We start from the raw sequence: 18,104 nt of genomic DNA on the forward strand, positions 1-18,104 counted from the left end.
ATTTTAGTCCCATGTCATTGTAGACCGTCTATAGAGGAATGAGTTATAATTATGGTTGTAACAATGGATAACTAATAATGTGTCTATATTACTTATTGATCATTTTATGAATTCAAGAATGAAATTCTGAGTCTTTAGTGGAGTCACGAGGAAATAATAAGTTAGTAAATTTATTTGTTAAATTTATGATAACTTATTGGAGCTTGATTTCATAGGCTCACGGTCCCCACTGTACCTTGGATACAATCATTTAGATAGTCTCAATTAATTGATTTAATCATCAATTAGAATTATTAAATTTGACCATGTCAATTTTTGTTAATTTCACAGAGTTATGCAAAATTACACAATTTTGTTTAAAAAAAAATAATATTTTGGGATGTGGCTGCGGCCTGAGTGTCTGAGACTAGTGGTCGTGGCCACCTTAAAGTCATGTCCGTGGCCAGAGAACGTAAATCGTCCAGAACAATGACGTGGTCGCGACAACAAAGAATCACTGGCCATGACCTAGAACATAGTTTTTCTTAAATTTTGAATTTTGAATTTAATTTTTGATGGGTTAATTCAAAAATATCAGCTTTATTTTATCATTTAAAAATATTTTGTTAAAATACAATATTTTTGTTGTTTGATATTTAAAAATTAGATATTATCTAAGATTCAAATTCAAATTTAAAAATAGGTTAACTAATTAATTTTAAAAATTTTAATATATTAAAATATTAGAATTAATTTATCAGATATTAAAGATATTGTTTTCAAATACTTGACATTTTAGAAATCTTTTATTTGAAAATATTAATATCTGATTATTATATGAATTTTAATATTTAAATTATTTGAAATTTGAAAATTTGTTGACTAAATATTTTTATGGATATTTGAATTTGTTTAACTCTTTAAGATATTTTAGTTTTGTTATAACTATTTATATATATTTTAATAAATAGTTAAGATATTTACTCATAGTTCTAACAACACAAGATATTTTTTTGAAAACAGTTAATTATATATTTTTTTAAAAATTTAAAAATGGTTAAATTTTAAAAAAATTCACATTTTGCAAACCAATTAATAAAATAATATTTTTTTAATAAATGAGATTTAAATTAACTTTTGTTAATTGTTGATAAATCCTATTCAAATTAAATTAATATTTTTCAAAATAACCCAAATAAAGCTGATTTTTGATAAATGAAATTTAAATTAACTTTTGTTAATTGTTGATAAATTTTATTTAACTTGACTAATTTATTTATTTATTTTTGCAAAAATTTAATTAATTCAAATTTTTGATAAATTATAGAAAATTAATTGTGGTATTTTTGCAAATGAAATAAATTGTAGTATTTTTGCATAAATTCATATAATTTCTCATATAGTAACATGATTAGGACCATCCAATTATAACATGTCTGCTTGCACTATATGTGGTATTTTTGTAATTGCGCTGAGATGCATATAGTGGCCCATATGTTTTCATAATATATAGTATGTTGCTAAATAAAACATTCATAAAATGATAGGTTTTTTTTGGGCCCATTAGAAAATGTAAAGTTTAAATTCCTCTCTTGGGGGTGATTCCACATGTGAATGTCCATTTGCTTTACATGACTACAGTGGGCCTAATCAATTAATAACAATTAATAAAATGAATGTTTAAATTCCTGTCTTTTAGACCTTCTATGGAAGTTTTGGGGCCCTAGTAGTGGGAACAACATAATGGACCCAACCCTCCTCCATACAAGCCCAATTGTTAAGGCCAATTTGTCTAAGTTTGACTTAATTGTATAGGTTCATTATAAAAGTTAAACCTAAATATTGATTAGCAATAAATTAATTCTAATTTAATTGAATTTGTTTGAATTTAACACTTTAGAATTAATAGAAAATTATAGGACTTTGGTTTTAAAAATTCAATCTTTAAATTTTTTGGAGAACCATAGTCATTAATTTTCGAAATTAATAATAAAAATACTATTTTTAATTAAAAATGAGGTTATTTTAAGAATTATATTCGATCTGCACTGTTAGTTTAACAAGGTCAATAGCTTAGTGGGGCCTCGAGAGGCTTCGATTCGTCCCCCTACGGATGGTGTTCGTTAGTTATTTTGATAAGGTTAGATTTCGAAAGATATATAATTATAGGTCAAATTCTAATAGACTCACCCTACGGTGGCTGCTAGGACTAAATCTATGATTATCGAAACCGTGGGTCTAGCTCATGAAATAAGAAATTTTGTTTTCTTATTTTGATCGAATATTAGGTTGTTAATAATGGTGTCCATTATTAAATGAGTTTACAACTCTATTTAACTATTGATATATTTTTTTTACTCTCACCAAACGGGATAACAATTTCATAGAATAGTTAAAAACCTAAAGAAATAGAGATATGATTATTTTGGTATTTTTTTCCATATTTACATATTTATGGTATATTTGGTGTTATTTCTTGAAATTGGAATGAATAGACGTTTTATTGAGCAAATGAGATTGATTTCTATTTTATTGAGAACATGTAGTATTATTATGGTTGCGTCTACTCCCATCCCTTCTCATCCTTCAATGGACAAACTCACTAGAGAAAACTTCCCTAAGTGCAAGCAGAACATCAACATAGTGTTGATTGGTGACAACTCCAAGTTCATCATGACTGAAGAATCCCAAGAAGTTCCAGCTAAAGGAGCTACCAAGTCTGTAAGACACAAATATCAGTGTTGGCAAGCGACTAATAACAAGGCATGGTACTACATGTTGAATAGTATGGTCGACACCCCCAAGACAAAGATGGAGAATGTCGAGATGACCTACGAAATTATGGATCAAATCCAAGACATGTTTGGGCCACAATTTGTGCAGACTCAGTTTCAGGCCATCAAGAAATATGCCAATGCTCGGATGGCACCGTCTTAGCACATTCATGATCACCTGATCATGATGACCAACTATTTTTGGGATGTTGAACTACATAGAGCAATAATAGATGAGGAGACTCAAGTTGGCTTAATCCTCAATAGTCTCTCTCCAGCTTTCCTGGGGTTCACCACAAACTATGTGATGAACAAACTTGACTATGTTATGACACAGGTCATGAACGAGCTTCAGACTTTCGAGTCAATCATGGGTGGACCAAGTAAGCGAGGAGAAAAGAAGACTACTATTGATTGTGCTGATCCAGCTAAGGCTGAAGCTAACCTAGCTTCATCTTCGAAAGTTGGAAACAAGAAGAAAGGTGGACGAAACACAAACCCCAGGCCTACAAAGGCTGCAAAGACCAGTACACAACCAAGTGCATAGAAGCCTAAGGGGATGAAAAAGAAAAACAAGAAAGTTAAAGGTAAGTGCTTTCACTGCAATGAGAAGAGGCATTGGAAATAGGATTGCTCGAAGTTTCTAGCAGTGAAAAACAATGGTAATGATTATAGCTCATTTATCTTAGAAACATGTGTGTTTAGAGAATGATAAATCTGTTTGGATTATTGATTCTGGATCTACTATCCAAGTTTATAACTTTTTACAACTTCTTGAATTGTGGGTGGAAGTGGACGAAGGCGGCTTAAAGTTTAGAGTTGGGAACGGAGTGCTCGTTGCAGTGCAAGCTAGAGGAAGAGCTAGCCTGCAGTTTGGAAATACAGATTTAATTTTGAAAGATGTATTTTTTATTCCAAATTTTGGTAGAAATTTAATTTCAGTTTCCATGTTGCAATTAGAATGATTTTTTATGACTTTTACATGTTCTAATATATCTATTTCTTTCAATGGATCACAATTGTGTATTGTATGTTTTGAAAATAGGATTTACAAAGACACTACCAGAAGCTACATTTGGTGAGAATATCAAGGAAATGAGATTCGTAGAATTAAGGCATTAATTTCATTTAATGCAAGTGGAGTTTGTTGGGGTTTTATGCCCTAATTAAAACCCTGTTTCTTTGTAATCTCATTTTATTATCAATAAAAGAATAGATATCATTTTTTGACTTGGTCAATTAATTTGATCACATGTTTTATTTTCATGATTATTTGTTTAATATCAACTTCTATTAAATCCCAAGCACATATCTAATCATATTTATAGTGACGTAATCACAGTGGAATATAAATCTGATTATTTGTTCAAAAGTAAGTTAGTCATAAGATTAGTCAGTACATAGGATTTACACTGACTTATCAATCTATAATATGATCTACTTACACATTGTAGTGTTATGTTCTTTCTACTACATTAACACAGTAGATAAGATCAGATGTATTTGTTATATCAGACTGGAGCGATATTGACAATAAATAAGATAAGAAGACATATCTTTATTATCAATTTTAGTCATATCATATAGTTGACCGTAGGTCAATTCAATCTCAATTCTGAGTGGTTAGTATTACAATTGATTGTATTATTTGAGCTCTTTGACTTGTTCGTTACCGGCTTACCTACGTACTAGTTCATACTTACATCTTGGGAACTCGGTAGTATAATTGGGTGAGAGTGTTAATCATAGATATGAACATCTATAGCGTCTGATGAAGAAGTAAAATGATGGTTTCCTTTTAGTTTGGCTCGAGGTGCTAAATGATAGAGATCTCATTTCAGTAATTAATATTAGTTTACTGAAATACCATTTACAAGGAACTAAGTGTTTTAAGGATAAAATATAATGAGGGGTAAAACTGTATTTTAGTTTCATCTCATTATAGACAGTCTATAGAGGATTGTTCTATGAATTCAACAGTGAAATTATGAGTCTTTAGTGGAGTAACGAGGAATAAATAAGTTAGTAAATTTATGATAACTTATTGGACCATGATTTCGTAGGCCCATGGTCCCCACAGTATCGTGGATAAAATCATCTAGATAGTCTCAATTAATTTATTTAATCACCAATTAGAATTATTAAAGTCGACAAGTTCAATTTTGATTAATTTCAAAGAGTTATGCAACTTAGAGAAAAAAAGAGATTTTAGGGTAGATTTATTAATTAAGACAAATTGGTGTCTAAATTAATAAATAAGCTTAAATCAAGGTTCAAATAATAAATAATTAATTTGATAAATGATTTAAATAATTTTTTAGTTAATTAATCAATAAAAAATAGTACGGGCTTGAATTTAAGTCCAATGAGCTTATAATTAAATGGGAAATTTCACGGGCCTAAAGCCTATGATAATTTCAACCTAATGGTTGATATTACCTATTACTTTTTTGTTACTCTTGTGTACCATCAACTTTGAGCAATCTAGAAATTTTGCTATTGTAATGCTTAATGGGACTAATCATAAGCAATGGGTTTGATCTCTGATGATGAATTTGTAAAATATAAAGATTGACTTAGTATTGAAGGAACTTGCTACTTCCAAGCCAACTGATGAAAGAACGTTTGAAAAGAAAACTTACATAAATTTTTTTTAATGAGACATGTAAGATGATGATCATTTATCACATGGAAAATGCCATTTGTGATAGTATTCCTAAGATTGAGATTGTTGTAGAGCTCCATAAGATCATTTCTGAAAATTATTTGGAGTTTTCCGAGTCTCGGAGGAAGCATTACCTAGGTAAGATTCAAGATACTATTTATAATGGCATCAGTGGCATAAGAAACCATATCAGTCTAGTTTTGTATTTCTTTATGAAGCTAAAGAGAGTTGGCATGGATTTAGGAGAGCATTATCTTGTCTAGAATGTCATAATGTATCTATCTGCTCAATTTGACTTCATTCGGTCTAGTTACAACTTTCAAAAAAGTAGCTAGACTGTAAGTGAAATGATTGTCATTGTTTTTAAAGAAGTTGAGGGTATGAAAGTTAGGAAGTGAAATTAAATTTTCATGGTGACTCTTAAGGATAACTCTAAAGAAAATACTAAAGAAAATCAAAAACAGAAGAAGAAGAAGAAGAAGAAGAAGAAGAATAAGAAGAACTTCAAGAAGCCTTATTAAAAATTACATTTCATAAAGCTAGTTCTTATGGAAATACTATTGAATCTTTTAGTGCACCCAAAATTGAGCGTTTCACTGGAAAATGCAACTACTATCATAAGATGGGGCACACAAAAGATAATTGTTTTAAGTTGAAGAGAGTTGTTGAGAGTAAGAACTCGTCAACGATATAGGGTCGGAAAACTCAAAGCTTATTATGAAAACTATGTGGATAGAACATAGGAAAAGAAAATTGAATAACAACAATGAAGAAGAGATTCATGTATTGCTTAATGGACCTTTTGTACAATGATATTTTCCAACCCTTTAATCTGAGGGATGAAGGTCTATTTATAGCTAGGCTCTAATGGCCTCTCATACATTGTGCTCCCTGGGGACAAAATAGTACACGGGTACACTGTCAGTGCAGTGATGCAGGACGTAGTAGAGTAGGAGGTTATGGTGTCGGCCCTGGTACATGGTCAGGGGTGCTCAGGTAGTGTCTCCACTCTTCATAGTAATATGTACCACCACTACTTGTCGAATACGGATGTTAGAGTCACGTCTTCGTCTTCCTTAGGGTCGTAAATCATGTACCCGTACGCATACTTTGTGCCGAACAGTCCTTCCTACATTTCAAAAATATATCTTTTGTCGAAGCCACCTTGTATTTTTCTAAGTGTGGGAAAGCATACAAGTTGTCATAAGTAATATACTTAATCGCCTTCACCAATTCTAGATCGATACCAAATTGTAGTTGGGTCCTTATTAGTTCTCCTCGTGCGTACACTAGGGAAGCTTTAGACTTTATATTTTATGAGAAGTTACAGTGAATATGTTCTTCTCTTGTGTCCCTTACTCTAGGGGGATAAGTTGGACCTTCTCGGTAAGGCACGAGTCGTAAATGATGAGGCAAGATGCCTTTCTTAGGTCTTCGAGTTGGCGAGGTGTAGGGTCTGGCATGGACCCTTGAGCACAAGGCATGAAGCTCTGCCTAGCAAGGCTTATGTGCCTATGGAGAGATGTACCTTTGGCTAGGGATGCTTGGAAAATGACACTTGGCCCTGCACATGGTTGGCACTACGTCACCTAGGGAAGACGAGCAAGAAAGGCCTCGATAGGCGAGGCCTTTGATGCTACCACGATCTCGCGAGGTTCCTATATGCACGAGACAGCCCCATGAGGCACCCTTGGGCGAGGCATCCTTGGGGGAGGCTCCTGCATCCACAAGGTAATTCCGCAAAGCGCCCTTAAGCGAGGCACCTGTATACGCAAGGCGATCCCATGAGGCGCCCTTTGGCGAGGCTCCTATATCCCTGAGGTGATCCTGCAAGGTGCTTGTATCTACGAGGCGCCTTTGAGAAAGTCACCTTTAGGTGTTACCACAGTCATGCGAAGTGCCCGTATGCCTAAGGCAATCACGCGAGGAACCCTTAGGCGAGGCACCTATGTGCACCAGGTGCATGTATGTGTTAGGGTGAATACCTGGCGGCGGAGATACGCTAGAGGATGACCACCATCCAAGAGTTTTGGACATGTGTTGGGGTCATTAATTAGTGTGGAATTTTGGCATCCACATTTTCCCTTTAGTCTAGGAGAGGGCCTTTAGACACTCTGGTAGACTTCACTATATGCTGTCCTCAAGGCACTTGTGGTGTTAGTGTGCTTCTTTGCTTTGGAAGTGTGAAAAAACACAATTTTTATGTAGTGGTCATCATGAATTCTTGAGAATGAATGTGAGCCTATCCTTCCACTTTGCGGATTCCAAGGTAAGTATAAGGCTTCATTTCTTACCATGGATCGAATATTTAATTCACAGGCTAGGATGGGTTTTTATTTTATATAAATAGGCCTTCTTTTTTAAATCCTTTTTTTAAACCACAATCTTCCTTAGTTTAGTGGAACTTGGGTCTTTACAGTTCTAATAGCTGCGAGGTTCTATCCTTCACAACATCATTCTACTTGTGCATTTTTTTAACAATGTACATATTTATAAATATACACATATCCGGATGAGGTGATAACATCTGTCTCTTTTTCTTCTTCTGTTTGTAGGTGTGGGGTAGTTGTGGTCCATGCGGGTGCTTTGTTGCGAGATACTCTGATAGTTTTCCTTGTGAGTAGTTGTTTTGGTGCGAGGTACTTTGCTAATGATGGTGGTGAGCATCTCCAAAAACCATGAGCTTCCACCAGTGGTCCCTAATCGGATCGATGTATTCCCTTATTCTTTCTCTTACAATTCTTATGTTTGGTGGGCTTAAGTTACCATTCAGGAGTGGTGTTGTTTTAGCCTCGGTACCCCCTCGTGCGAAGCCCTGTGCTAGCGTCCATTAGCACACACTACTGCACCCTATAGTTGGCCCACCTTTTATGCATAACTGTCTCGGGGTTTTGAACCTGTTCTTTTCTATCTTGTAGCACATCATATATTACACACATGTTTGCATCCATGTTCTTCACGAGACATCGTTCCATGGCATTTGATGGGTTGTCTAGCGTACCTCCTAGTGTTGAGCCCATAAAGCTATCTTCATTAGATTTAGAGCCATCTATAGATAACCCATACCATGTGTATGTGATCTTAAAGAAGGCCCATATATGTCCCTTGGAGCGGTTAGCTGACCTTAGGCCAAAAAAATTGGGTTGTTGAAAGTTAGATAGACTTTGTCTTGAAGGGTAAAGGGGTTGCTTCATCTTGGTACCTCGATGACTACATTACCAGTCTTAGAGTAAGCCTTCTTTACTTACAAATGGAGCAGGTGTTTACGGATGAGAACCTTATTCCTGAACCTCCACCTCCCGGCTCACCTCTTAATGGGGAGGCTTCCTACAGTGATTACCAAACCACTTCTGGATATCATCAACCACTATCTATAGTGTGTCCAATTTTAATGCTTCCAGCTCAAACACCTTGGTGGAAAACTCTCGCGAGCAGAAAGCAGAGTCGATGTAAATGGAAGGTAAAATTTCCTCAACTAATGTGACCATTTTCTTTTGGTCTGGCAGATATGTCGAAGAGAGGTCATCGAAACGTGGTGCCTGAGAAGTCGGACTCTAGTCCTCTGCTAGCGACTTCTCTTGTTTCCCATATTTTGGAGAATAAGTTGTTGGAACTAATGGAGAACTACCAGATCAGTGGTTATTTCCAATGTTACGTGCTCACTTCTAAGTGTCGTGCTCATGAGCAACCTCCTAGTTCTACAACTTTTAGTGAGCATATACTGAAGGCAGGAGGCATGATTCCTCCCCATCCATTTTTATACGTAATACTCAAATACTTCGTACTTGCTTCACTTCAGTTGGCGCCTAATAGCTAGCTAACTCCAGTTGCCTGTACATGGCATATATGAAATACGTAGGTCGTGCTCCTTTGGTGAAGGAGGAGCGTTTTATGTACAACCTCATGACAACTCCCAAGTCGAAGGGCTTTCATATTCTACAGAAGGTCGATACTCAATTTTCGTTGATTGAGGGTGGCATCTCCAATCCTGGCTCATAGAAGCAAGATTTCTTCTTAGTCAAGGGTTGCCTTTCGGTTCTTGAATGTTCTTGCACTTCTCCGAGTAAGCCTCGTACTTTTTCTTCTTTTATTTACTTTTTACTATTATAATCATTGTTGTTGGGCTAACAATTGAGCTGGTGGTTGGGACCTTGCACCTCCCAAAATATATGCTCAACATCTTCATTAGTGGGAGAATATGGCTGCTTACCTTTTTACTACAACAAATCTCAATACCTATGGTCTTTTTGACGTCTTCGATCCTGATTTTCTGTGGCTTATCACGGATCGAAAGAAAAAGGCCCCTCCAACGGGCCCAGATTCCTCTGATGAAGATGATTACTTGGTTTCGGATGAGTTGTCTCCTAAGTCAAAGTAACCAGCCCACGTGCCTCCTGCTTCTAGGGGGCGAAGACCTCCTGCTTTTGTCAACCCAGATATGGCTTTTCATTCAGGAGCTCTACATTCCAACCCAGGGCACTTTCTCCTGTCGTCTTATGATGAGTTTGATGTTGCACCTAGCAACCTCCCTAGTCATTGCACTTCTGGAGGTCCTCCACCTTGCACCTCAGTGCCTCTGCCCCGTTCGACCAGTGGTTCATCAATCCCCACATACGGTGTCGTGGGTAACTTATGCGACAACTCCTTTTATGGAGAGGAATGCTTGATCTGTCGAGGACATTCTAGAGGTAGAATGGAGGGCTCTTCAGATCTTTAACAAGAAGGAGCTTGGAGACACATTCTTGCACTGGGCTACCTGGGTAAGTTTCATGGGCGAGTCCTTACATATATGAGTTCTTACATTTTGACCTCTTATATTTTTGTGCCTTCGATGTTCTTTTATAAACTTCTCTTATGGCCCAACGTCTAGTGTCTTTGGAAAAAGAATTATCCTTGACTAGGGCTGAGAAATACTGACATTTCACTAAGACTGAGGAGCTTGAATCAAGTACTGAGCAAATCAGTTCCAAAGACTTCGTATCTGATGTGGTCCAACAGGAACCTAACATCCACAATTTTTCATATGTGGGCATGCGAGGCAGAAGTGAGGCCTTATAATTCATAGTCTACGCAGGTTGATGTAAAAGCCGTAAGAAGTTTCTTTGTTCATTTTTTCCTTGGATCAAGGGGTTCAAGATTCTATTCCCTTACTCACACTATTAGAGTGATTGATTCAGATAGAGTTTACTATTTTAGAGATGAGTTTTATGAAAGTGAAAGGCCAAAAGAAATAGTGTTTAGGGAAGAAAATGTCTTAATCCCAATTCCTATTTATGTTGCTTCTGTTTTGCCTACAATTAACCAGCAACAAATAGAAGCTCATAATGAACCATGTATTGACACTACAAGAAAAAATGTTTTTAATAACACCAAAAATGTGTTATCAAAACATACCATAACACTTTTTGATGTGTTAAGACCGACTATGTTATCGTAGGTCAGGATACTTTACATAACACTTTATCATTGTTATACAGATGTGTTATTATACTGTCAACGATAACACACTTTCTGCGTTATTTTAATAAATAGATAAGTGTTTAATTATATTATTTATAGTCGATTATATAACACATTATTTGTGTTACATAATGAAGTTTGCATAACAAAATTCTTTACATAAATAGTGTTATTGTAATAGATATTATAACACAATTTTCGTATTATTTTAATATTTAGATAAGTTGAAATTCTCATTATATATTCATTTATATAACACTAATTTATTCTATTATATTTTAATTTTTTTATATAATTAAAATTAGCTTCCTAATATATAATAGCATCATCAAATGATCTTGATTTTCAAATAACAAAAACTAAAAACATTCAACATTGTATTAACAATTCACAAATTAGTTTAAAACATTCAACACTGTCATCAACAACAAAATGTTCTTTAAGTATTCAAGTAGTCTTAAATATTCAACATATTGAAAAGTTACTACTTTCAGCACAAAATATTTTCCCCTGATAGTGCATATATGCCTAAGCTCCTAGTATTAGCCAAATTAAAAAACAACAGTTGCAATGACTGTACAGTTGCAGTGAGAGGGTCCAGTGGTCAGCAATGACTGTACAGTTACAAAGAATGGGTAGTAATCCCAGACACATTAGAAATATTAGCCACGTCCTCGACAGATTCCATGTCTATCATGCCACCAAAACTTGAACTGAGACAACAAAACTCCACTGTCGAGAGAAGCAACACAAGTAAAAGATTTTTTGTTATGTTAACCTCTGTAGTTGATGGCCTGAAGCCACACAGTACTCGAAGGCCAGAACCTGATGTTTTCAACAAATGTATGCAAACAGATAAGTTGAGGCTTTTACGTACAGATCTCAAAAGAATCAGAAAGTAACATGTCCCAAATGACCCCAAACATAACACAGTACACAGGAAAAGAACAATATTTACAACACTCGACTCTCCAATTGCCTACTCACAGTAGTTTCTTGAGCATGAATTGAGCTGCCAATGCCCATTAAAGCAAAACACACCGCCTAGAGCATAAAGAAAAAAATATCAATAGAAAAAACAAGGTAGGCCAAAAAATTTATAGAAAAATCAAACAAGCCTATCAAGAAAAGAAACTCTTGGCAAATTTTTAAATAATCAAAACACAACAAATTGAAGATTCTCATTTGTGCCAACTCCAAAGTGCAAGAAATAGTTAACAGACCTTAAAGCCAATGTATAGTAAAACATATTTCAACAGAAAAATGCATTAATAGCCAAGCAGTAAAATAGTCACATGTCACTAGTTTTAACATCTATCTAGGAGGGCACAAATAAAGTAAGAAAGACTGGATTTTATAAGTAGAGGATGAAACTAGACATGCCTAAGCCTCTATAATTAGTCCTCCACATGCATACCATAATAGCTTAAACCAAACCACAAAAGGCAACATCAAACAAGAAGTTGTTTTCAAATCACTCCATGCATAAGAGCACTCTCCCATTTCCCTAGTGCAACATTAATATAGGTAGACTGACATAATCAGACATTTACTACACATGCAAAATAGTTATAGTTCCTACAATTTTGATAAGCTAACTAAGTAACTGCATTCAAACAAATAAAATACCATCAAAAACCAATGAAAAGTGATCATATTTAATAATCCATTCAAGAACCAAAGCAAAACTATGAAACAAAAACAAATAGCTTCTTTTTGCTTAATGTTTAAATTTAAAGCTACTCTTTTTGCTCGAAAAAGTGAAAAATAAAATGACGAAACCATTTTTAATAGTTGAAATTTGTGTACCTAATGGTCACTGCTACTTCAATTAGAGGAGAAATTTTGGAGGTGCTGGGTATCCTGGTTCATAATTTTGCATATATAATATTGTTATTATTAGAAACTTTCATCTTAGAAATTTAAAATATTCCAAGAATAATGTGCAAGTACTAAAAAAAGTCATGGGAAAATCAGCCCCCAAAAAAAGCATATAAAGTAATTCTTGTAATACTTTTTATTTCATTTCCCTCTTTTTCAATACTAATTTTTTACTTTACTAGTTATTATAATACTTTTTCAATAAAGTTATACTCTTGTGTTGTAGAAAGAGTTATTTGTTGTATATATACATTTATTAGTTGTATAATTTATTAGTTTCTGTTAAAAAACTGAGAAATAAGAAGAAAATTTAACTAAAAGAATGTAATCCCATGCACACTGGATGAGAAAATTTTCAATTAAGTGAAAAAAAAATTATTCCCTATCTATTGAAGAAGATGAGAAAAATTAAACAAAATTAATGAATGTTTTATGCATTCTACTTAGGCGACTGAGTAAAATAATCCAATGAACAAATCAGACATTAGAAATTCATGCAATAAACTAAAGAATTAAAAGGACTATAGAAAAGCAATTCAAAATTGAAAGCAATGTTGATCACTTGCGACAAAGATTAAAGTTGCATACAGAATAAAATTCTCACCAAATCAGACATTGAGTGGAAAAGGAACTCCAGGATTCTTGTTCCAATAGCATTGTTAGGAGGAAGTTCAAACACCGTGAAAGCAAGTGTAGACAAGATGACCTTCAAGAAGGAAACAAGAATGGGGACCATATGGTCAAATGTCCATCCAGCATTCATAAAGGACTAGTCCATGTCATGTCTGAACTAGAGAAAATGGTTCAGTAAGACTAAAAATTTGACCAAACCAAATTCAATTTCATAAATTGCATAGAAATATCAGGATTTTGAAAGATTGGAACTGCACTTCACACTTAAAAACAAAGGAATCATTGTTTTCCCCCTTGGAATAGGAACCATCCAATTTCTATTCCCTCTAAAGAACCATTTGAATAGCAAGAATCACAAGCTATTATACTGTTGTTTTCAGGTTTCAGCATTATACCTGAATCAACTACCTCTAATTCCAAGATAGATAAATCTTACCAGGAACAGATGGCCCAAATTTGACTGTATCCAAGGATAATCTGTATGCTTGATGCTACTATCAAAGCACCTTGGACTGCTCTCATGGTGTTGAGAAATCTCTAGAAAAATGTACAAGAAAAGTAAGCTTCCTTACAACACATAGATAGCAAAGAAGTCATACCATAAAAGAATGCTTTAGTGATATCAAGGAAAAGGAAAAAAGGTATGAATCAGAAACAAAATAAGAGATATTTTCTCATGAAAAAGGAAAAAAGGTAGGAATCAGAAACAAAATTTTAGTTTGTCCCCAGAATGTTGCGTAAGGAAACTAGAAGGATAGTTTTAGGCATAACCATATAAAATTCTTCAGTTACAAAAATGTAGATAGGAGGAGAACACAATATCTGAATGCTAACATGATAAGGATCTCCAAGATAATATCTAAACAAAAACTAGAAGGTTCTTCAGATCAGCAACGGATAGTTTTTCTTCAATATTCTTCAATTAGCATATTCAAGTTTGAATGCCGATTGTTTGTAATGAGCAGACAACAGAAAAATCCATATCTAAACGAGTTTAAGAAAAGAACAATGAAAAGTGAAAACTATGCTCCACACAACAGCTAAGATGAGAAGCAGTTACAAAGCATTCTTCTTATCCTTGAAAAATACATTAGCAAGGGCATTTTAGTTTGTCCCCAGAATGTTGCGTAAGCAAACTAGAAGGATAGTTTTAGGCATAACCATATAAAATTCTTCAGTAACAAAAATGCAGATAGGAGGAGAACACAATATCTGAATGCTAACATGATAAGGATCTACAAGATAATATCTAAACAAAAAATAGAAGGTTCTTCAGATCAGCAACGGATAGTTTTTCTTCAATATTCTTCAATTAGCATATTCAAGTTTGAATGCCGATTGTTTGTAATGAGCAGACAACAGAAAAATCCATAACTAAACGAGTTTAAGAAAAGAACAATGCAAAGTGAAAACTATGCTCCACACAACAGCTAAGATGAGAAGCAGTTACAAAGCATTCTTCTTATCCTTGAAAAATACATAAGCAAGGGTATTGAAATAATAGCTTAACCCAATCATTGCTTACAAAGGCTAGTAAATATTGAACTTAGTGCCTCAATTTATAAATCTCTTCAGTTTAAGCAGTAATTAAAATAACTAAGACATCGAGAGATGACCTTGTATGTGTTAAATATAATCTCCCTAAACTTTACCTTATCTTTCAGAATTTTCTTTTTCTCGTAACCCCATTTCCTAGCCAACTTCAGAGTTGTTTCTACACCTTCAGCACCAGTGTTCATAGGCAGCACAATGTCATATCCGAACATTTCTGTTATGAAATCCAAACCCATAAAAGCTCATATGAAAAACACAAACGGGCACTGGTCATTCATATAAATTCGATTGAATTGAATTTCAGTAAATTTCCTGCCTTACATCTTCTATGAATTTGCATTTCCTTGAGATAGAGAAAAAAGAGCAATCGTCACAGTAATAAGCAAGTTGGCAAATGGAAAATCATTGAAAAGAAAAAAAAAAGAAGATTGAAATATTAATATATAAAAAGCTGCAGGAGTGGCTCAGTTAGAAACAAATTCAGTCATCAAGTAACAAATATATACATGACAACACAATTTCCCAAAATTTTCTACCTGATTAACTGTAGAATAAGCAGAGAGAAAGTCTAGATACTATTTGCCTTCAGGATTCCATATACATGATCCCTTTGCCTGAGAGAACACAACTGGTATTGGGTGATAGCTGCATTTCAACAGCTAAAAACTCTTAGACAAGTAAAGTTTCTCTCTCTATCACTCTCTCTCTCTCTCTCTCAAACAAAGATTTGGCACTCGTACAAATAAAAATTACAAAAAATCATACATTGGTCATCACTTGCCAAAGTGAATATCTTAAACATAAGAGAATTTACAATCTTAACTTGTGATCATAATAAGAGTCCAACTTGTGATAAAAACATGTCACAAACAATATGTGCCAAGCTACCTGTGAAATATAATAAAAAAACAAAAAAGAATATAGGAAGACACATATGCCAACACATACACATGCGCACTACAATGAATTTAGCTTTGTAATAAAGCACCTGTCCATCACTCCATTCTAGCACAAGGGGATATCTTTATCACATCTGGAGGATCAACAATAATGTTTAAACATAAAATAAGAGCAACATATCTGGTGCTCATTCGAAGGCAAAGATGGATGAGTATCTGGCTGGGGACCCTTATCCTGAGTCACAACTTGTGGCTAATGTTTTATCGAGACTGGATTCTGGTTATCTAACTATAGTTATTCAAGTTGAAGCTAGATTTAGCACTTCCTGACAAGAATTACAAGACATTTTTTTGAGTTTTGATAGAAAAATCGAGCGACTACAGGCCATAAATACAGCAAACAAAGTTGTAGCACCACCACCAAGTCCAACAACAAACATAGCCACAAAATATCCCAGCTATGGGTGGAGGTCAGAGTTATGGTGAGCAACAAAATAGCAACAGATATGACAACAATGGAGGAAACAGAGGTGGAGGAAATCGTGCCAGAGGAAGAGGAAGGTTTGGTGGTTTAAGACCCACTTGTCAGATCTGTGGAAAGTTTGGACACTCTGCTGTAGCATATTACAATAGGTTTGCCTAAAGAGGCAAAAGGAAACACTAACCATGGACAAATTTTTTTCCCCTATCATCATTCACTACCATTGAAAGAGAAACCAACCGCCCCCACCACTAGGGAGACGAAATTTTTAGCTTCAAGAAGGAGGAAAGAAAGTGCAAGGAAGAAGGAGAAGAAGAGACAAATTCTTCTAGCTCTTAGTGTTTGGATTTTATTTTCTCTACTCTTAATCTTTGTATTTCAATTCCTTTATTTAACTCTCATGAAACCCATGGCTGAAATTATTATAATTCTTCTCTTGAATTTTAGTATGAACTAAACTTTTGTAGTTAGAGATGCTAATGAACTCTAATATGTAATTTTGGGTGTGTGGGTAATTTTAATGATAAAGCTGTTTGAAGGTTTTGTTCAAGCAATGGTAATATTGTTTATACTTGCCCTATGTTTGGCCAACTTGATTAGGTAATTAAATTATTATTGATGCTGGAAATATTAATATTAATGGATACAAAGATTGATTGATGCATGTTCTTAACTTTTATGTTTTGGAAATTGTGTTTATATTGGAATATATAATCACCTTGCATGACTTTATAGGTTTGTGCTCAAATTGATATTCTTAACATTGATTGGGCATAGGAATATGTTAATTAATGCAAGAATTGAACCTTAATTGCGCAGGAAAAAGAATTAAGACAAGTAGAAACGTAGTCAACATTACCCAGAATTGCGTCCGCATTGTTACCCGCATCTGTGCCGAAAATTGCATATTATAGGGAATTAGTAGCTCCAACTTCCCATCATCGCTTGATTAATCCTTTTCTTACTATTTTAGTTTCATTTTGGTCGTTAGTTCACTCATTTATATATTTCTTTTTTTTTTATATTTTTGTTCAATCGACCTTATTGCTTATTTTTATTCCAAATTGTTGGCTTTTGATCTTTACAATATCTTGCTTAAACAATCCCTGAGGAGACGATATTAAAATACTTATTATTATATTACTTGCATGCGATTGTGTACACTTGCACATTAAATATCATAAGAAAATACCGCACCAAGTATCATATACGTTTAAGGGTCCATTAGTCCGTTGAGGTATTGATAGTGATCCATTGAGTATATTTGTTTATTATAACATTGCAAAAAGAAAAAAGTATGAATACTAAGAGATCTAACATACTACTTGAAGCATGAATTTTTCATATCTTGAATATAGCAGAACTAGATGTACCTTTTAATTTTATATAATTACTTGCTTGAGGTTTAAATACAAGATCTCTCATCATTGCACGCACATAAAAGCCACATATTTTAAAATCTAGTTGTCGATGACACTATATATATATACTAACAATGAATATATATCATTAAATAAAGCATTCAATGAATAATAACTTGTAATAAAATAGATAAATTTTATGTAATGTACCTTAATAATAGACTATTGTAAAGAATCTTGTTTTATTCTTCTGCCCTTCATTAAATTATGCAAATGAAATACACTATATCAAATAATAAAATTTAATTTAATATTTCATAATAATTATGTCAAGAAATTAAAAATCAATAACTCACATATTTTATATGCTTACATTTCTACAACATTCTTACAATCTGCACGAATGTGACCTCATAG

This window comes from Humulus lupulus, chromosome 5 (genome assembly GCF_963169125.1).
Source record: "Humulus lupulus chromosome 5, drHumLupu1.1, whole genome shotgun sequence".
Taxonomy (NCBI): domain Eukaryota; kingdom Viridiplantae; phylum Streptophyta; class Magnoliopsida; order Rosales; family Cannabaceae; genus Humulus; species Humulus lupulus.